General features: G+C 39.7%; 1 pseudogene; it reads right to left on the bottom strand.

Moving 5' to 3' along the window:
- LOC115668755 (uncharacterized) overlaps positions 1-20,030 on the bottom strand; it is a 40,466-nt pseudogene extending 20,436 nt beyond the window's left edge.
- Positions 20,031-20,572: the final 542 nt, after the last annotated feature.

Here is a 20,572-nt window from a genome sequence, read left to right as displayed (position 1 = left end):
CCTTGATGTGTTCAATTTGGGCAAAATCTCAAAAGGAGTGTTCAAAGTATCCACACAATTTTGTAATGGTTCGGTGCGTTTACATATGCTAAAACTATCAACCTATCAAATAAGTATTCATGGAGACTTGCAACGATAAATCTTTAGTTATGGATAACATCACAGTCCCATTATCCATCCAATTCAAAACTGATAGGTTTTGCTCGGTCTAGATTAACTTTGGGAAGCATCAAAAGACTACTCGACAGATTTTATCTTCATTGCTCGCCAATAAACTAAGTTGGAAATTCTAGACATAAGAGATTGATCTAACGATTATATACTCTTATTAATATTCAGGGGTCTTGGATATAATTCCTATCTTCCTCCAAATTCTTTCATATATAATGTCGTGCGACTGTGTGCGGTGGAAGACACGAATAAGACAAACGAAACATAAAATTAAGAAAATCTTGGGCAATTCCTTATCCTGATGTTCACACACCTTCATATATTCGCTCGTGACCCGTTTATAGGTTTTAATTATAAATATGAGTCAAAAACTCATATAACATACCCAAATAAGGGAAAAATTGTCCAAAAAGTCTTAAACCTATTGCATTTTTGCTAATTTAGTCCTAAACCTTTTAATGTTGCCAATTCAGTCCTACACCTTTTCAATTCTTGACAGTTCAGTCTATTCGACCAATTTTGGCTAGCCAACATTGATGCGGATGCTGGCCGGCGCTGGCCGTTTGATCAACGTTGATGTGGCAATTTTTAAAATTTTTTAATATTTTTTTCGTATTTTTTTTATATATTTTTTTCCTTTTTTTCTTTTTTTTTCTGTCCAAAAATAAGGGCCAGCAAGGTTGACCTGCCTAGCCACTGGCAAGGCGAGGCCAACCTCGCCATCGTTGGGTCTCCCTCGCTTAGCAAAGGCGTGGCCGACTAGCCATCGCTGGGTCTTCCTCTCCCTCGGCCTCCCTTTGGTTGGGCAAGGCTCGCCCTCACCAGTGGTCGGCGAGGGCAAGCTTCACCATAGGCCGACGAGGTCGACCTCGTCAGCACTTACCTCTGGGTGGTTGCCGGACTGGCCAGAAGGAAGAAGGGCAAAAAAAGAAAAAGAAAAAAAAATAGATAATTTGAAAAAAATATTAAAAAAATTGCCACGTCATTGTTGGTCAGACAGCCGGCATCCATGTCAGTGCTGGCCGGCCAAAATTGACCAAATGTACTAAATTGATAAGAATGCAAAAGGTTTAGCATTGAATTGGCAAAATTGAGAGGTTTATTACTGAATTGAAATAAATGCAATAGATTTAGGACTTTTTAGATAATTTTCCCCGCAAATAAAATGGACTGCTTTCACCTTCATTGTGTTCTGTCTCTCTCTCTCTCTTAGTCATTACTTACGTGGCAAACTTTTTTACTAATTTTTTTAATCCCATGTAACTTCACATAAAAGAACAAAGGGCTATAAAATTTTAAAAAGAAAGACTTAAAAGTTCAAAGGTGAAAAGTAGAGAGAGAGATCGGAGGGGTGGCAACATTTGGGAGTGATCGGTTCCATGTTGGTCAGTTCTTGACCTAAAAACAAGAACTGGCCTTGTGACCCTTGGTTTTGGACCGGTTTTCGATTCTAGCTGGAATCGGCCAATTTAATTGAATAGCTCATTCATGTTCCGAGAATGCTTGAGTATTTAAAACTGGCTGGATTCACTTTGACGCGTTGTTTTATCCAATGCATCGCATTTTTTGCCAAATAATTTAATAGATCATTCAATTACATAATTCTCTTAAGCGTGGTGTGCCAACCTAAGCCCAATAAAAGTTTGGGTGGCATAACTCCGAGTGCAATCCATGACCATTACTGCACAATGTAGCAAACTAACAATCTATGTATTAAGATCATTATGCTCATTATTTGCAAACATTTTTACAGGAAGATATATCGGAAAAATGATGAAATTAGTTTTTTCTTTTTAATGTAGCTATTAAGGGTGCGGTTTGTGACATTGTGGTGTGTCCAGGCTCTCTAGAAGTTTTCCATGTTCAGGCTTGAGATCGAAACGTGTGCCTTGACATAAAATGTACACATGGGGTTGCCCTACGTATGGAAAGAGAAGTTTTAATTAACATTATGGACTATAAAAGGGCCCCCTATCACAATTTCAGCTCCCTCACTCAAAGTCTCTCTCTCTCTCCCTCTCCCGTCCCCATGCCTGGGGCTCGCAATTCTTGACACGATTCGTTTATATGACATGACACAACACATAATGAAAAAAAAAAAACGAGTTTGTGCCATAAATGATTATGATTAGATCAAAATTGTGTCTTACATGAGTTGATCCACTTAATCCGTTTAAGCGTGAATCGACCCATATAAGTTAATGTACTTACGTGTCATTTGTTCCAATACAACACAATTAGATAGTTTTGACGGATATAATACTCATGTTCAACATAAGCACCCCTCGACTGTCGCAATATTTGTTGGGGAGGTAGACAACTAGTGGGAGCATCTCATGATAATCGATATTACAGTTCACAATCATCATTTCCGAAATTTTTGTCCATACAAATACGGGGTTGTCGCCACCAGAATGCTATGCCATTGTTCCCTGGAATATAACACTTTAGATTTGGAAGAGTTAGCGCAAAGTTGTTGGAACAACAAGTAATGGCCAAATTTTCTATTTGAAGCAGCACTCGATTCCATATTCATCCCTCTCTCTATATTGAAGAATCTACATTTCTTTGGTGGGTTAGGTTTAGCTAAATTTTCTATAAGAAGCAGTACCTATCTACGCTCCATCACCTTGATATATGGGCTTGTAAATAATTGTTGAGCCACGCGATGAGCATGGTTTCCAATGGCGGTTCCTCACGAAATTCCGTGGTCTTAAATTGGAAGCACTTTTGAACCGGTGGCATTACTCAAGGGGATTCAATATTTCACTACTCTCCAATTTCTCAAGGTCGAACGTCGTGAGAATTTGACGGTTTGCCGTACTAGATTGGTAATTTCTCTTTGCTCCAATAGCTTCGAATCATTGGTTGTCTACGTTTAACGTGTTTGCTGATGAGATGCACTGCCTCACCTCCCTTAAAAAAATAATTGAGAATCGTTTGGTCCCGCTTCGAAAGAGAGGCGCCAAACAGAAAGTGGTGCAGGTTGGGAAAAGGTTGTGCACGTCTCGTGCTTATTGTTTAAATAATTGTTTTGGGACCTATATATAATTCCAACTCGCGAATTGCTTGCATCTCTGCTTTTGTTTGGGAAGATGAAAAACCTTAATTTAAGAAGTTCTTCAAACACTTTCTGAATTCATATGACTCGAAAGATTCTCCCAGCATCGTAAATCCGCCCAAGATCAACGACTATCCCGGGGCCAAGAGTGGCCGGTCCTGATGTGAATACCATGACCCGGGACCCCACATTGCTCAAGCACCCTTGTACAAGTCCCACTGCAATTGATATTGCTGTCCCTGTACATCTCAGAGGGCGAGACGCGGGCCTAGCTGCTGTTGAACAATGCCTCTCTTCAATAGCAGTTGTGATGCTAAATTCACATTTGGACACTGGAAGCAAATACCCCTGATTCTGAATAATTGGCGGCTTTCCAGGTTGTTGCTACTTTTTGCGATAGATACCCAGGAATTGTTGAACCTGCGATGAAGCAAAAAGAAATCTTGTCATCCTGTGAGAATTTACCAGGTTATACCCAGCAACTAGCAAGGATAAAATAACTCTATAAATAAAATTAACTCATGCAGTCCCAAGTGACCGTTAATCTACTATTTTCTGACAGAAAAATCGCGGACACCACATATAAAAGCACAAAGTGTTCAAGCTCATGAAGTTCTACAAATGCAGCTTGCAACTTAGTGTGACGGTGATCATTAAAACTAAGAGAACGGTTTCGTACTTGATTGTTATAACTACATCTTCCGGATTCCTTTTACGAACACCCAAATAATATCTTCTTCCTCAGGAGTAGGAGCAATTTGATCTAATTTACGAAGAAATAACGTCATACAGAGCCAAATCTGTCCATAAATGACAAATATAAAGTACTATCAGTTAATTTTCGTGAGTCCTCATACTTTTAAGTTCACCATAAACCGGTAAAGTGAAAGACTACATTTCTAAACCACTTACGAAATTTTAAATATCATAAGTTTAGTTACTTATGCCCACTTGGCTCTACTATAAATCTAAGAACATAAAGAGAATAAATACGCCGCTATTTACCATTGGAAGAATCTGTTACAGGATGTTGCTTGTTGGCAGCAAAAGAAACACACAATAACCATATATCGTCCTGGAACTGACAGTAATCTAGATACAGCGGCAAGAAGTGAACTTTTGTGCAAAAAGCATAATCAACCACTTTGGCATCCATTCTAATTAGCTAGAACTTACCAATATGACCCAATAACTCAGCACTGTCAATTCTTGTTGAAACAAGTAAGAAAATGCCACTTAGCATCAATAATGCAATTCTCGTGAAGATCCATACAACACAAACTTAATTCATAGAAGTACTCAAGGACTCCAAAAACGATGTTCCAAGATATATGAGTTGCTGAAATGCAGCAGAACTAGAGACTACTACCATGAAAAACTTCATGAATCGGGGGACTCACTTGTCATTTTATGCCTTTCACCAGGCGTCCTTGCTGAAGCAGGAGACATGTTGGATGCAGGCGTAACGGGAAGAGAGGTACATAACACAATATGGACGCTGAAGAGCTTTCAGGAGGCGCCTTAGGTTCCGAACTCTGGAGGCAGCTTTTCTCGGCCTCAGGTGTGAGAACCTTCTTCTTGAAACTCAAAGCTCGCAGGAATCCTCCTGAGGAAGAGCTACCAAAATGCTTAGGAGGAATCTGAAGGGAAAGATTACTGCGCCTTCCACTAGGTCCAGGACCAAAAAGCCTCCTCCGAGCTACTCGTGGTCTTAGCACCAAGCTGCATGTCACGGAAATGCCATGATTTTGCTTAAGCCTTTCATTTCGACAGTGAATTTGTGTCCATGCTTTCTATAGCCGTACGCCAGAGGCCAAACCATGAAAACTTAGCGTTGAGTTTCCCTCATTTCTTTAGATGTACAACAGAAGCACGTCACAAGCGCCAAGTCATGTTCGTCTCGAATTTAATCTCACTCGGGTTTCTCTACTCTTCTCCTTTTGATAAGTCTTCCTACTTTTCTCACTCAAGCTTAATCAAGATATTAAACCATAGCTTAAGCAAATTTTCAGAGCCGCATGTTGCGATGGGGTGATATCGGATGGCCGGTTTTTCTCGTACCGGGAATTCGCTGATAAACATCATTCGTTAACAAGATTTTTATGATATGATCAGTAGGTCTTTCTCATTGCCAAGATTGCTCCTACATGAGCCCGACCGCTCGATATAACCATGCCTATTAGTGAGGTTTATATTTTTTTTTTTGGGTTTCTGAATTTTGTTATCATTAGATCAAGTCACTTTCAAGATATACATAGACTCTGCTTGCTAAGTTGCTTAGGAGTGTTCGTCAGATTTTTGCTGAAACTCAAGCTGTTCTGAGGGAGAAAATATTCCGTGGTATGATATCACCACGTATTTGCCTATGTGGCATATATGATCCTTTAAAAGAGTGACATGTGTCACTAACATGGAAATTAAAAAAGAGGAAAACTTGAAAGCTTCCCGGGTTGTCAGTGTCCCCCTCTCTCTCTCTCTCTCTCCTTCCTGCGTCTTCATCCCCTCTCTCTCTCTCTCTCTCTCTTACTTCATTTCAAATTTCACACCTCTCATCTCTCTCCTCCCTCAGTCTTGGAAAATCCTCCGACCACCTCCGACGAGCACCACCGGACGCTCCCTCTCAGCTGCTGGAAAAGGACGGAGGCTTGGTGGAATCGAGTCGGGGTCGGAGGGCTCCCTCTGAAGAACTGGTCATCGGAGAGAGATCGAGCCGTGGTTCTACCCGAAGGACCCAGAAGATAGGCAAAGTTGAACTCCCTGTCGACGGCGTCGCCTTGCCATCCTCGTTGCCATCTCCGCATTGACTAGCACTAACCGTCTTCTTAGTTGCCCGTTCATCCTCTACTCTTCCTCCTCCTCTTTTGCCTCCTTCCATTGAGGTGATTAGTTGAGCACCACCCATCGGTGAGCTCCGCTGCTCTTGACTTGTGCATCTTCCGCTACTGTTGACTATTGCTTGAAATTTGTTGACGATTAGTTGCCTTGATTTTGTGCATCCTTAAGAGCGAAAATCGCTTGAGAAAAAAAAAAAAAAAGAAGCCCTTTTTCCTCACTGCGTTCGAACCTCGCTCACCTTCGCCCGTTGTCGTTAGCCATGGGGTCTCGGGAGGATACAAAACTATCCCTATTCTTCTCTGTTTTTTGTCCGGAACTGAGTTTTGATGATTTGGGTTGTTGTTGTTTGATGCGTAAGTTTCGGATGAGAAAACTTTTGTGTTTACCTTTGTTCTTGTAGTGCACCCAACGTGTTCAACAAAATGTCCATACCGAGTCCGTATATATGATGGGTAATTGTTGTTTATATTGTTATTTTGTTTTATTATTTGCTGATGGGTAATTGTTGTTTCTATTATCAGAAGCCGTGATATGATAAAAAGACCACTGAATTAAGTGTATCATACCAAAGACAAGATGTGCAAGGAACCATTATTTGTCTATGCGAATTTTTTTGTGTTATTCCATCATTACTTGCTTGCGATAAGACTGTGTTCCTTACTTTTGGCTTTACATGTTTTGGTCACGTACTGTCTTGAAGTCCTCAGATTGAAGTCTATCGAAGTTTCAGAAATTGTTACGACATCTTTTGGTAGATAGATATCCATATACATATTACATACAATTGAGAAGCTACACATTGTCGCATTTTAAAAGATTTCCTATAAGCAAATGTTATTTTCATGTCAATAGTTCGCATATCAAACTTTTCTTATCAAGAGTTTTTTATAACTATTTCAATTTATAGGTTTTTCACGTTTTTTTTTTATTTTTATTTTTTATTGTTTAATTTTGCTTTTTAATTTGAAGTAAAATTTTTATCCAAGTAACATATACACGTGAAGAACTTAAAGTGGGATAAATGAGTGGGAGTGGGTTTTCCTAAATTGGGTTAGATATTAATGTGTCTTGATAATATGGGTCGGGTCGGGTCGGATCACTATATTTACATTACATGAAAATGGGTCAAAACGGGTTATATAGATCAAATATGGGTCAATCCATATTTGACCCAACTCACCCGTTTGACGGGTTTAGTTAGAGAGTTAGAACAAGACAGACCAAAAAAAAAGCCCAAAGCCCCATCTCTCGACCGTGTTCCAGCATTTCCGGTGAGTTCTTTGGTCTTTTGGTTCTAGTCCTTTTTCCGACAAAGACTTCCTCCTTTGTCTCACCCGACCAGCCGGTACCACCGTCGCCGTCCGATGCCTCCCGGCCGGCATCCTCCCTTCTCACGACCTCTCTCGCCCGGGTTCCAGCATTTCCGGTGAGTACTTTGGTCTTTTAGTTCGAGTCCTTTTTCCGAGGATCTCGGCTCGGAGACGATGAGAGGCGGCCGGCCATAGTTCGACTCGTCTTGAACTTGCCCTGTGGCCGTCGTCTTCGAGCCGGGTAGGAGTATTTTGGTCTTTTGGTCGCACCGGAAGTTGAGACTCGTTTTTTTAGTCCATGCGCGTGCTAGGTTTGAGTGAGTTGATATGGCTGGATTTCAAGTGTTTCTTGATGATTTCTGCGGGTCTAGATCTGAGTTCGAGGTCTGAGAATGGCAGTATCTTTTCCCCACTCTGTGCCCACCAAATGCTCGAAATGCCTAAGCCAGGGTCGTACACGTTTTCCCCCCCGGTTTTGATTCGCGTCGAGTGATGGAGATAGGAGTCGTTTACTAATAATCTCTCATTAACCTCAGTATATGACTTTCTTTTTCTTTTTTCGAATGTCATCGTGCCCGTCTCTCTTTTATTTTCCTTTTTGTGTTTTGCTCTGCTTTCCATGTACGTTCCTGTGGTGTTTCTGTAATGCTCGCCGGCGAGGGGTGGCCGGAGTGAATGGTGTTAACATAGATGTCTAGCAATGATTGAGACAAAGTCCTTATTGCGTTAGCCTTTTGTTGTTCATTCTCGTTATGTTTGTGGAAGTGGCGGCCGTTGATTAACGTTGATGGCGTTTGCCGGTAAGGGCGATAGTTGTACATGGGTCATGGTGGTGGCCGTGAACGTGTTGCAAGCGGTGGCAAAATCAGTGATTGGTTGTGGTTAATGAGAGGTTGTGCTGTTCTCGTTTAGTATAGGATGTAGATTTGTCGTTGTTGTAAGAAGTGATTTTAGACTCGTTTTGAGAAATTTTGTGATTGCAAAGTTATCTCTGTGACGTTAAAGATAAGAAGCTTGCTCTTGGAATAGGAGTGTCTATCTGCAAATGATTTTTTTGTTTTTCAGTTTCGTTGTGTGATTGTCCTGCTACTGGAATAGAGTAGTGAACTATGCCTGTTATTGCCCAATTATCCAAAAACTTTGGATTTGTGCCATTCAATTTTCAAGTTCCATGAGAATTTGCCAACTTGCATTTTCTTACGCCATCCATTCCTTAAGTTCTCTCACGAATGAGGTCTTCAGTGATGCTCTTCTTATCTATATCTTTTTGGAAATTTTGCTCGTCTTTCAGATTCAACTGCTGCCACCTTTATATATCTTCTTTGCAGCTCTGGATGCTGATTGTCTAAAGTTTAGAGTCAGGTTGAGTAGCTTGCTACCAGAGCCCTCATCAATAACTAAGGAAAAAGACAGAAACTTGGAGTCTTGCATAGTTCTGGAGCTTCTTTGCACAACTTTCTCTTGAAACATTATTTATCCTTTAAACAGACAGAAAGGAAAAAGAAAAGGCCAAGAAATCGAACTTAAAATGAAACAGAAGCCCCTCTGTTTTACCTTGCTTTGAGACTGAGATCCATGAATAGGCTTATGAGAATTACTCGAAAACTTAGCTAGTTCTGGTGATTCAAGCTGTTGCTATTGTTGATGTATGAATTTTGGATGAGAAAATTCATGAATATAATTAGTCCATTAGGGTTGTAGGACCCTTGTCTGAACATCCTATGTATCTTCATCTAAGAGAATTGATGTATAGGTTCTTGTCAGTTGTCTTGTCTCAGTTTTATTACCATAAGAATTTGTTATCCTGAGGCAGAAAGAAGGCCCATCATTGGCTCACTTATTGCATCATTACCCGTGCAGTATCTTGCCCAAAAGGAGTCTTTCACTAGAAATCCCGCTCTTTATGGTTCCCAGATGTTATGCAAAAAGGTGAGTGAAACCGGGTGCCGTGAACCAAAAACTTGTGTTTGAGGTCCATGGGATAGACAAAAACTTAAAACCAGGGACTTCTTGACATTGGATTTTGCTCACAAGATGTTATGATGGATTTTGCTCACCTTTTTGCAAAACATCTTGACACCATAAAGAGCGGGATTTCTAGTGAAAGATTATCCTTCTGATTATTCTCATGACATTCCGATGGATTGCAATTCTTGAACAGATTGTGAGTGAAAGCGAGATTGCCCTGTTCTTCTGTGGCTGAACCACCAGCCTTACTCTGTCATGCGATTTATCTTGTTGGTTTGACGTTACAATCTGACTTATGAAACATGTTCCTACACTTGCAAAATAAAAACATGTGGTTAGCTTTGGAATTGGTTCAGTATACCCTTAGGTGATTCGATGGACTTATGTATGGGTGTGTTTCAATATATCATGGACTTTGAAGATCTCAAGTCCCATATGTAAAGTCTATTCTCCTACTAATTGATTGCTCAGCTCTGATTGGTGAGTTTGTCCCTTTGTTTATTTTTGGTGGAAAGTTTTGTTGACTTTGAGATAATCTCAGGAGGGCTTGAGAATATTACTTTCACTTTTGCAAGAATTGAATGCGTAGCTGTTAAAATAGTGGAGTTGGATGCTCCGGTAACTGTATCGTTACCCCTAACAAATTGGTTGAATAAATCTTGTTGTTGCTTCTCTTTTGAATGGTCGTAGGACTCTCCTGGGAGCTTTCAAGAGGGTTAAAATCAGGCACATTTTCATAATGGTAAATCTATAATTAGAAACAGTTTTGGTTTTCTAACAAACTCTAAGGAAATGGAATAGGAAAAACAAAATCGATAGTTTCTTCATAATATAAATATGCCTGATAAAGAAGTGGGGAGTGGAAGCAACAAAAGGACCCAAATTTTACAGCGAAGAAGTCTACTTTGTAGCAAATGCAACACAAAAAATTACTTTTCACTGTACGAGGTTTGTTATCTTGCCGACAAGCAATATAGAGAGGCAAGCAGCCAAGATCGTATGAATTAGATTAGTAATTTTTGTATAAATTATTGTTCATGAGCTGGTGCTTGCTAGCTTTTCTTCTATTTGTTAAGAGTAAGTTGAGGACTACTTTTCTGATTGCCACATTACTTTGCAGTGCAAAGGAGACTTCATATCCATTAATGGCGAACATCTTGACTCGAGTTTTAGTCACTAAAGCTAGTGGTATTTATTGTGATCTACATGTTTTATTCTTTTGTTTTATATTTTACAATTTAGGAAACTGAATGATGTGGAGATTCGTATTTTCCTGATGCAGGCGCCATAGGACAACATGTGGCATATCTAGCCGGTAATGGAAATATGCTTCCAAATGATCGAGATATTTTTTTGCAACTTTATGATGATGAAGCGAGCTCTGCTAATTTAGCAAGATTGCGGATGGCATTATTGGGGTTAGCTCATCCTAACTTTCAAGGTTTGTGTAGCTTCTAACAATTATTGTGTTGATATTACTTGATGATTTGGCACTTGAATCAGGTGTGCTTGCTACCCCAATACTTGAAGTGGCATGCCAAAATGTGGAGTATGTAGTTGGGATTGGGGAATTCGCGGGATCAACACCTCAGTCAAGAAGGGCAACCATGATCAGAAATTTCGGAATATATAGAAGACTGGCTGAGGCTTTAGTAGGACATGCACTTGCCAATTGCAAGGTAATTTTTTTTTTCAAGAAAGGATGTGAGCTGGAGGCCCGAGATGAACTGTGATTTGAGTCTTTTTTTTCTTTTAGTGTGCACTTATATTTTAAGAACAGAAGGAGGGAACTTTCTTTCTTTTTTTGCAGATTTTGATCTTTAGCCACCCCGCTAGCATAGGGGCAAGAGTTGTTCATCATTTTGCACCGTTGCTACGTCTGGAAAACATCACTAGTCTGACGAGAGCAGACCAGGACATGACTGCGTTTTTTATAGCTGATAGAATAGATGTTGAGCCTGAGCATGTGCAAAATTTGATTTGTTGGGGAATCAATTCCTCTATACAACACGTGGACAACTCTCATGGTTGGATTCAGCCCAATAATCAAGCTGTGCGTGCTAGAATTGGCAATGACAACTGGTGAGACATTGTCATTAAGTTGATTATTTACAGATTTAATACTAAAAATCTTTACTTGCTGAAGGAGATGGTAGAATTGACCGGAGCGATTCGAAACTGTGGAATGGATATCCGGACAAGACCTCCGAGGACTGTGTATACAAACAATGTTGCTACTTCTATATGCAATCACATTTGGGACTGGTGCTCCGGAATTTCAGCGGTATTGCAGACTTTTTCCTTTCCTTTTGCCCCAATTTAGTTCTGGTTAAAAGGAAAAGAAAAAGTTTGCAATACCGCTGGAGTTCTGAAGCACCAGTCCCAAATGTGATTGCATATAGAAGTAGCAACATTGTTTATATACGCAGTCCTCGAAGGTCTTGTCCGGATATCCATTCCACAGTTTCGAATCGCTCCGGTCAATTCTACCATCACCTTTCAGCAAGTAAAGATTTTTGGTATTAAATCTGTAAATAATCAACTTAATGACAATTTGTCTCACCAGTTGTCATTGCCAATTCTAGCACGCACAGCTTGATTATTGGGCTGAATCCAGCCACGAGTGATGTCCACATGTTGTATAGAGGAATTGATTCCCCAACAAATCAAATTTTGCACATTCTCAGGCTCAACATCTATTCTATCAGCTATAAAAAACGCAGCCATGTCCTGGTCTGCTCTCGTCAGACTAGTGATGTTTCCCAGAGGTAGCAACGGTGCAAAATGATGAACCCTTGCCCATATGCTGGCGTGGTGGCTAAAGTTCCCTTCTTCTGTTCTTAAAATATAAGTGCACACCAAAAGAAAAAAAAGACTCAAATCACAGTTCATCTCGGGCCTCCAGCTCACATCCTTTCTTGGAAAAAAAATTACCTTGCAATTGGCAAGTGCATGTCCTACTAAAGCCTCAGCCAGTCTTCTATATATTCCGAAATTTCTAATCATGGTTGCCCTTCTTGACTGAGGTGTTGATCCCGCGAATTCCCCAATCCCAACTACATACTCCACATTTTGGCATGCCACTTCAAGTATTGGGGTAGCAAGCACAACTGATTCAAGTGCCAAATCATCAAGTAATATCAACACAATAACTGTTCGAAACTAAGAAGCTACACAAACCTTGAAAGTTAGGATGAACTAACCCCAATAATGCCATCCGCAATCTTGCTAAATCAGTAGAGCTTGCTTCATCATCATAAAGTTGCAAAAAAATATCTCGATCATTTGGAAACATATTTCCATTACCGGCTAGATATGCCACATGTTGTCCTATGGGGCCTGCATCAGGAAAATACGAATCTCCACATCATTCAGTTTCCTAAATTGTAAAATATAAAACAAAAGAATAAAACATGTAGATCACATTAAATACCACTAGCTTTAGTGATTAAAACTCGAGTCAAGATGTTCGCCATTAATGGATATGAAGTCTCCTTTGCACTGCAAAGTAATGTGACAAGCAGAAAAGTAGTCCTCAACTTACTCTTAACAAATACAGGAAAAGCTACCAAGCACCAGCTCATGAACAATAATTTATACAAAAATTACTAATCTAATTCATGCGATCTTGGCTGCTTGCCTCTCTATATTGCTTGTCGGCAAGATAACAAACCTCGTACAGTGAAAAGTAATTTTTTGTGTTGCATTTGCTACAAAGTAGACTTCTTCGCCGTAAAATTTGGGTCCTTTTGTTGCTTCCACTCCCCACTTCTTTATCAGGCATATTTATATTGTGAAGAAACTATCGATTTTGTTTTTCCTATTCCATTTCCTTAGAGTTTGTTAGAAAACCAAAACTGTTTCTAATTATAGATTTTACCATTATGAAAATGTGCCTGATTTTAACCCTCTGGAAAGCTCCCAGGAGAGTCCTACGACCATTCAAAAGAGAAGCGACAACAAGATTATTCAACCAATTTGTTAGGAGTAACGATACAGTTACCGGAGCATCCAACTCCACTATTTTAACAGCTACGCATTCAATTCTTGCAAAAATGAAAGTAATATTCTCAAGACCTCCTGAGATTATCTCAAAGTCAGCAAATGTTCATTAGAAGAAGGATTTACCTTCAAAGTGGCATCTGACAAGTAAACTGTAGCTATTTTGTATGCTTACAATCTTTGGTAATCCCTCAACTTTAGCTGCATGAACAAACTCCATCACTCCATAGGAAGTCTCGTTTGAAATGCCAATATAACGAACCTGATCAAATTTGGCATCCTCAGTTAAGTTGAGAGTACACTTCTGTGTCTGTTGCTTTTCTATTTCCAAATAAGTAATTCAAGTTGACAATGTGACTCTGAACATGCAGAAGCAAGTTTCAATTCTAGTTGTCATAGGCAATTCCTTCAATGAAATCTACGGCCAGTGCATTTTGTATCTACTCCTATATATTCAAATGCATTATTTGTTGCTCAAACAGCGATAACAAGTGTAGATCTCTTTAGCTGTGACCCCTTATGAGAAGAGTTTAGATCTCCCAAGCACTGATCAGCTTAGACCATTCAGAAAAGGCAGAAGATATGACACTAAGCAAATTAGTTACATTTCAAAATCTCAAAGGATGAGCATTCTCTTCTGGGCGTAAGGTAAATTACTATCATTCAAATTCATCAAATTGTTGCAGTAAGGAAATAGGTTGCCTGGGACACTAGAATTGAAAATTAGCAGAAAATTATAAGTCACCTTCCCTTCGTCGATAAGCTCTTGAAAAGCCTTCAACTGCTCTACAAAAGGTACATTAGGCCTCCATTTAGAGAAATCATAGGCATACTCACCAAACAATGGAACATAGCGATCTGGCCTGTCATGAATCTTCTAGTCAGAGAAGAAGAACAGCAAACAAGAATCTTCAGAAATAAAGAAGTAGAACTTATACAGAGTCCATGGAGAAATCAAAAGAAGTTAGGAGCAGTTCTGTCTAATTTTACCGCTTAGAATAATGAAACATTAGACTTCATTCACTTTTTATTACTACCATGTACCTTTTTCACTTCTTTGGGATTTCAGGGTACGTAAGATGCAGGCCACTAATAATCACAGCTACAGTAATCACAAATTTATCATGAAGGCATTCCAAAGGTGGAACCAAGAAACCCTCTTTTCCTAGTTTTTCTGAAGATTACAATTCTCAAATAGCATCCACTAACCAATTATTATGCTAACAGAGAGATGGAGAAGCAATTTTGGTAAATCAAGCATGCAGAGTAGTGAAACAAGAACTGTATCATGATTGGATGAACTGAGCAAAATACTATAAAATACACATCTAATGTGGTGGTCTGTCCAGCCAATATAAAAATACAAATTTAAATAAGTAAAAGTAAGTGTTCAGTGTTCATTCCAGATAAACAAAAATGTGCCGGTCTGTTCATGCTAATGTACCATAAATTCATGCACAAAGAACAGTGATGGGCACACACGGAGATCAGGGGAAGGTTATTAAAGGGCATCATGCTCTTCCAGTTCCCAATGTCTACACAACAGCAGAAAACAGATCATGTTCTTCATAAGAAATAGGCAGAGGGAGTGCTTAAATCTCAAACTGATTCGCAGATGCAGAAAAAGACGTTATCAAGCATGCAGAGTAGTGAAACGAGAACTGTATCATGATTGGATGAACTGAGCAAAATACTATAAAATACACATCTAATGTGGTGGTCTGTCCAGCTAATATGAAAATACAAATTTAAGTAAGTAAAAGTAAGTGCTCAGTGTTCATTCCAGATAAACAAAAATGTGCCAGTCCGTTCATGCTAATGTACCACGGATTCATGCACAAAGAACAGTGATGTGCACACACGGAGATCAGGGGAAGGTTATTAAAGTGCATCATGCTCTTCCAGTTCCCAATGTCTACACAACAGCAGAAAATAGATCATGTTCTTCATAAGAAACAGGCAGAGGGAGTGCCTAAATCTCAAACTGATTTGCAGATGCAGAAAAAGACGTTAAGAGATCTACAAGAAAAGAATAAAGTTTTACGTTGAAACATGTTTGACTTCGCACCTGATGCAGTCTCTTACAAGCCCCTGGTCTCAGAGTCATTGAGTATCGTCATACAAGAAATAAGAAAGGGAGGGTGAATGCACAAATCAAGTTGGCCAAAAAAAGGAGAAAGGGAGTGAAAAGCACAAACCAAGATCGATCCAATCAACTCACATGAAATGGCATTCACAAATTAAGAATTAACTCAATTCCATTCTGCCATTAATTGCTGTCATTTCTCAAATATGATTGGCTAGCATACCAATGGATTTGCAGCAAATCAATGTAGTCTGTGTTGAGGCGCTTAAGGCTCTTTTCGACACTTTCTTTAATATTTGCAGCATCAACCCGTAAAACCTTTGCATTCTCACGGATATAACTTGATCGCTCGGAATAGCCACATACTTTTGTTGCCAAAATGACCTAAAATGTAAAAATGATAAATACATCCATAATTAGAGATGTTAATATTTACATGAGTTTTCTTTAGTTGGTGATCTTCATTCTTGGTAATAACTCAAACAAGTTCACTTAGTGGTGTAATAACTGAAGTGTGGATGACACAGTGTGCAGCGATAAATATCGGCATGTTAAAAAATGCTTTCTGCAGTTTCTGAGAGTCATTGCCAGGTTAATTGAAAGAGTATTCAATTGAAAGCACAAAATGGTAGCATACTATATCTATGAGAAACATACTGCCTGGTCCCATATTCTTTTGTATCAAAATGCAGAAGAAGAACAAATAAGCTCTCAATCAAATCTAACGAAAAATCAAAGCTTTAGAATCCAAAATTGCTCAGAAGTTGTACACCTGGGCCTTACACACATAAACACATACTGCTTTTAAGATTTTGAGTGGTAAATCCCTCAACATGGCATTAAAACCCGTTCAAATCTCTTTTTAAACATGTCCCAGCACCATGCTCGTTTACAACACAAGTAAGATATTGTTGTTAACTGTTGTCCATCAGTTTAAACTCAATTGAATGTCCAGCATTACGCAAGCATGCGGTATGTATACTCTCACCAAAATAGGTTAAGTTTTTTCCTGGAAATCTTCTCACTCAATAAATACTTAACATTCTGAATAAGCAACTCGAAAACCTTTTTTCGCCACAATGATGACCCGTATAGTTTACCCCAGGAAAATGTAAGAGCATCCTTCACCAATGCTGAAAGACTAGATAATCTAGATTTCACAAAACCATTAAATACGTCATCGACATTCTGCCTCTCAGTTTGTGTACTAAACAGTGGCCATGCCTTACAGGCTCTTCTCACATAGAGAGCCACTGTAATGCCAAATTGCTGACGATAAACCTACTAAATGAGTCACTCTCTATGTCATGAAGTTTAACTCTCAGGACCTGGAAATAAGTTGAATACCTATGCTCTTGTGGAACAGGTAGCAGAGAACATGTTCCTCTTCCACTCATCTAATAGAGTAGTTTCTTGCTGTACTTACTGATTGCACACAAATCAACCCTCTGTTATCCTTTACAGTAATGTCAGCTTGCAACTCCTAAAACTAACCAAATGGAAGAATGAGATGACACAGTGTCTTAAAGTAGAGATCCAAAACATAAGACAAAGTAAAAGTTACCGTAAGCTTTGGCTTATCCAACTCGTATTAAGTGCACTTATACAGTGCCACTACATGCCAGATCAAAAGAGTGTTGAAATTAGAAACTTCAGTTGTTTTCAAGTGCTTTAAAATGAAAGTGGCAGAGACAAGAATACTTTGCCAGATATGGGAACACACAAGAAAAAGACGACATAGAAATAAATCTTAGGTAGGCATAGCTTCAATCGAGGAGAAGATGAGAGAAGAACAATTGAGATGGTTTGACCATGTTTTTTTATAGGTTAAAGAAAAGACTACTAGAGAGCACCAAGGGGGTGCAAACCCATATACAAAAAAGCTCAGAATAAAACGAGCTCACTGACAAGACAAATCATTCACATGTCGATTAGAGCATTTACATCCACACATAACTTCCAACTATACCAAAAGTTTAAGACTTTCAACCAACTTTCCATAATCACAATAATGGGCTTCTCCTCTCCAACAAAAGCTATATTCCGCTCTACCAACCATGTTGAGAGAAGAACTGCGAATGTCCTAGTGAGGAGATGTGAGCAAGGGATGGAAAAATGGGTTTAAAGGGGCAGGAGAAGACCTTGAAGGATGAGGAAGGAGACGATAAAGAAAGATAGGGAGTATGTAGAGCATTAAAAGGATCTAATGAAGGATTGGGTGTAATGGCGTGATACGATCCTTACAGCCGGCCACAATTAGTGGGTGAGGCATCGTTTGTTGTTGTATTGTGCCTTTTCTTATTTGCTGAAAAGAGAACAGACACGTTAATGTGGGAGAACTACAGCATTCTAGGAGCAACTGCAAAATCTCTCTAAGAAGTTATCAAAGTTTTAAGACCATTTTCCATAGACCATTAGATTCATTTATCCTATTACTAAATGATTTTTCCACTAATCAACAGGATTAATGTGCAAAACATCAGCGGCACATCCAGAGACTAATTTTACGTTGACCTTTCTGAGGAGCTTAAATGAGACACCACACATCTCGCAGTAACCTTAAGCGACTGTTATGAAAAAATGGAGAGTCGAACAAGACATATCCATTTAAACACAACATGAAGTTCATCGTCTTCCCTAGACCATTCATAAAGCATGAAAACTTTTAGAAACTCAAAGTCCCAGAAGATGATTCTCAAGATTGGTTTTATAAGCCACCGTAGACAAAGTGATAGTCCGGAAGAGATGGATTAAACCCTCCATACCTTGTCACGTGGCCGGGACTTCAGCCAGCTACCAATATATAGATCAGTTTTTCCTTGTGTCTGCTTCTTCACTGGAATGGGATACTGCAGAAAGTTGGAGTTTACGTATATGTTGGTATACAATAATGCCAAAAAAAATATGCACAGAAAACTCCACTAGATGTCTGCTCATTATATGGGAAAATACTCATCTAGTGGATGCAATTATTTTTTCTAGAAATGTATTAGTTCACTTAGAACATATGCAGCCATGTGCATTAACGGAGGGAGGAATCCAAGCAAGTGAACGCATAACTTTTTTCCTATGCAATGAAATTTCTAGACCTGAACTGCGAAGAAAGAAACGAGAAGATATTAAAAGAGTAGTTGTCTAGTGGTTGTCCTATATAACTTACATAAGAATCGAAAGCAAGTAAGATTGAAGATCTATTTAAGAAGTGTGAGGATAAAGCGATATACTTACAGACTCTGCAGTGTCTAGAATATTGATACCATGATCCCATGCATAACCGAGCATTTCGTGGGCCTCTTTCTCTGTATTCTGCTCACCAAATGTCATCTGAAATGTAACAGACCACTCATTATCTAGGATAAAACATAATAAACACCCGTTATATATAGATTCACTTAATACAGGAAAATCCATATTCCCACAAATAGAAAAAGAAAACCAAAATTCTGAAACGCAAGAAGCATAATGAGAAGGCCATTCCATAAAGGCGTGGCAAAGAGACAAGCTACGTGAAACTTGAATAGACAAATGTGCTTTTCCATTCATAATTTTTATAGGCTTCATATTGGGAGATGAAAATTGTAAAGTCAATCAGTACTAAACAAAGAAAGCAATCACAGATGTTAATAATAAAAATCTCCATTACTGCATAAGTTTAGCCAGTTCTTCAGTTATATGGCTGATTCCTTATGGAATTGACATAATTAGCATTACCACCTCTTTGCAATATCCGCTCTTTGCATAACCACTGCTCGAGTAAGCGCTGCTAATCTTAGCAGGAATTTCGGAATCAAATAGGCAGCTAGACTTTGCCTGCTTGACGGCTTTCCGGCTTAGACTGATTTAGTGAAGTATGCCAGTTTGCTAACACCTTGCTTTGACTCTGCCTCTTGGGACTCACTAGCCTACGGCTTAGCCAAGACTTCTTCTTTCTATGCAAAGATATACCTACTTGTAATTCTCAATTTGATAGTTCAGTCTGCCGTTTACAAGCGCTTGGCTCGCCCGATCCAACATCCTAAAATGTAGTCTACTTTGAATCCTGCCGATCACCAGTAGTGTACGCAACTTCATTTCCGCCGAAAATCCACACAGGGAAGAGCGTTTGAAATTGAAACTAGGCACATCGAGCATCAAAGTTGAGGAACCAACACCACGACGGAAATTTCAAGCAAAAGGCACGTGATTATACACCCTGCAGTCCCAACACAAATCGGCCGAACAATCAAGCGCCAAATGACGGAACCGTACCGTGCCGAGCGTGATTTCGCTGATTACGAGATCGGAGTCGCCGAGCTTCCTGTACTCCAATGCGCTCTTCTCGCCGAGCTTCGCCCTCGCTCCCGGCTCGAAGCGGCTCCTCCGGAGACGCCTCTCCGCCGCCCTGGACGGCCGCCGCCGAGGCCGAGCCGGCAGAGCAGACGCGCGGCTCCGGCGCCGGCTGAGAAGGGAGAAGCGGGAGGGGTCGGAGCGAGGGCGACCGGGGACGCCATTTCTGCGGAGCGAACGAAGAGCTTCGTCGCAGCGCGGAGTGCTCGTGGACGCTCGACTCTTATCAGAAACACGAGCGTTTTTTGAAAGGAGGGGGCGACCGTTCCGCTCTTGTACGGCCGATTGCCGATCTGAGCACGAGGACAAGAAATATCTGGCGCGGCTTCCATCAACCGGGTCGACGAGGGACGTCGGCGTAGAGCGGTTCGAACCGTTCGAACCGAACCGACTGCTCAGATACAGAAATTTCGCTAGCTCGCGTAAGGAATAATGACATAACTGGTTATTATATTTTGGCATAATGTGCAATATAATTCATGAAATTTTAATTTATTCAATGTGGTTCTTAAACTTTACCCCAATGTGCATTGTGGTCCATTGACTTTTAATTTATTCGCTATGATCCTTAGAGTTTTAGCACTTGTTCAATTTGGTCTTTGAACTATATGAAAATATTCAATGTTGGTTTCTCCATTATTTCAAATTGGGCTAAACTTCATGGACGACATTACATATTGTGCTAAAATTTAAAGACCACATTGAACAAATCAAAAGTTCAGGGATTAGATTGCGTATTGAATCAAAGTTTAGGAATCACTTGTACCATTTTTCTTTTGTGTAAAGAAAGCTTATTATTGATTTCATGCAAAT

This window comes from Syzygium oleosum, unplaced genomic scaffold, assembly GCF_021117445.2.
Source record: "Syzygium oleosum isolate NSW1041296 unplaced genomic scaffold, Sole_v2.1 Sole_v2.01, whole genome shotgun sequence".
Lineage (NCBI taxonomy): Eukaryota > Viridiplantae > Streptophyta > Magnoliopsida > Myrtales > Myrtaceae > Syzygium > Syzygium oleosum.
The sequence above is the reverse complement of the archived record's forward strand: the minus strand, read 5'-3'. Positions and strand labels throughout refer to the sequence as shown.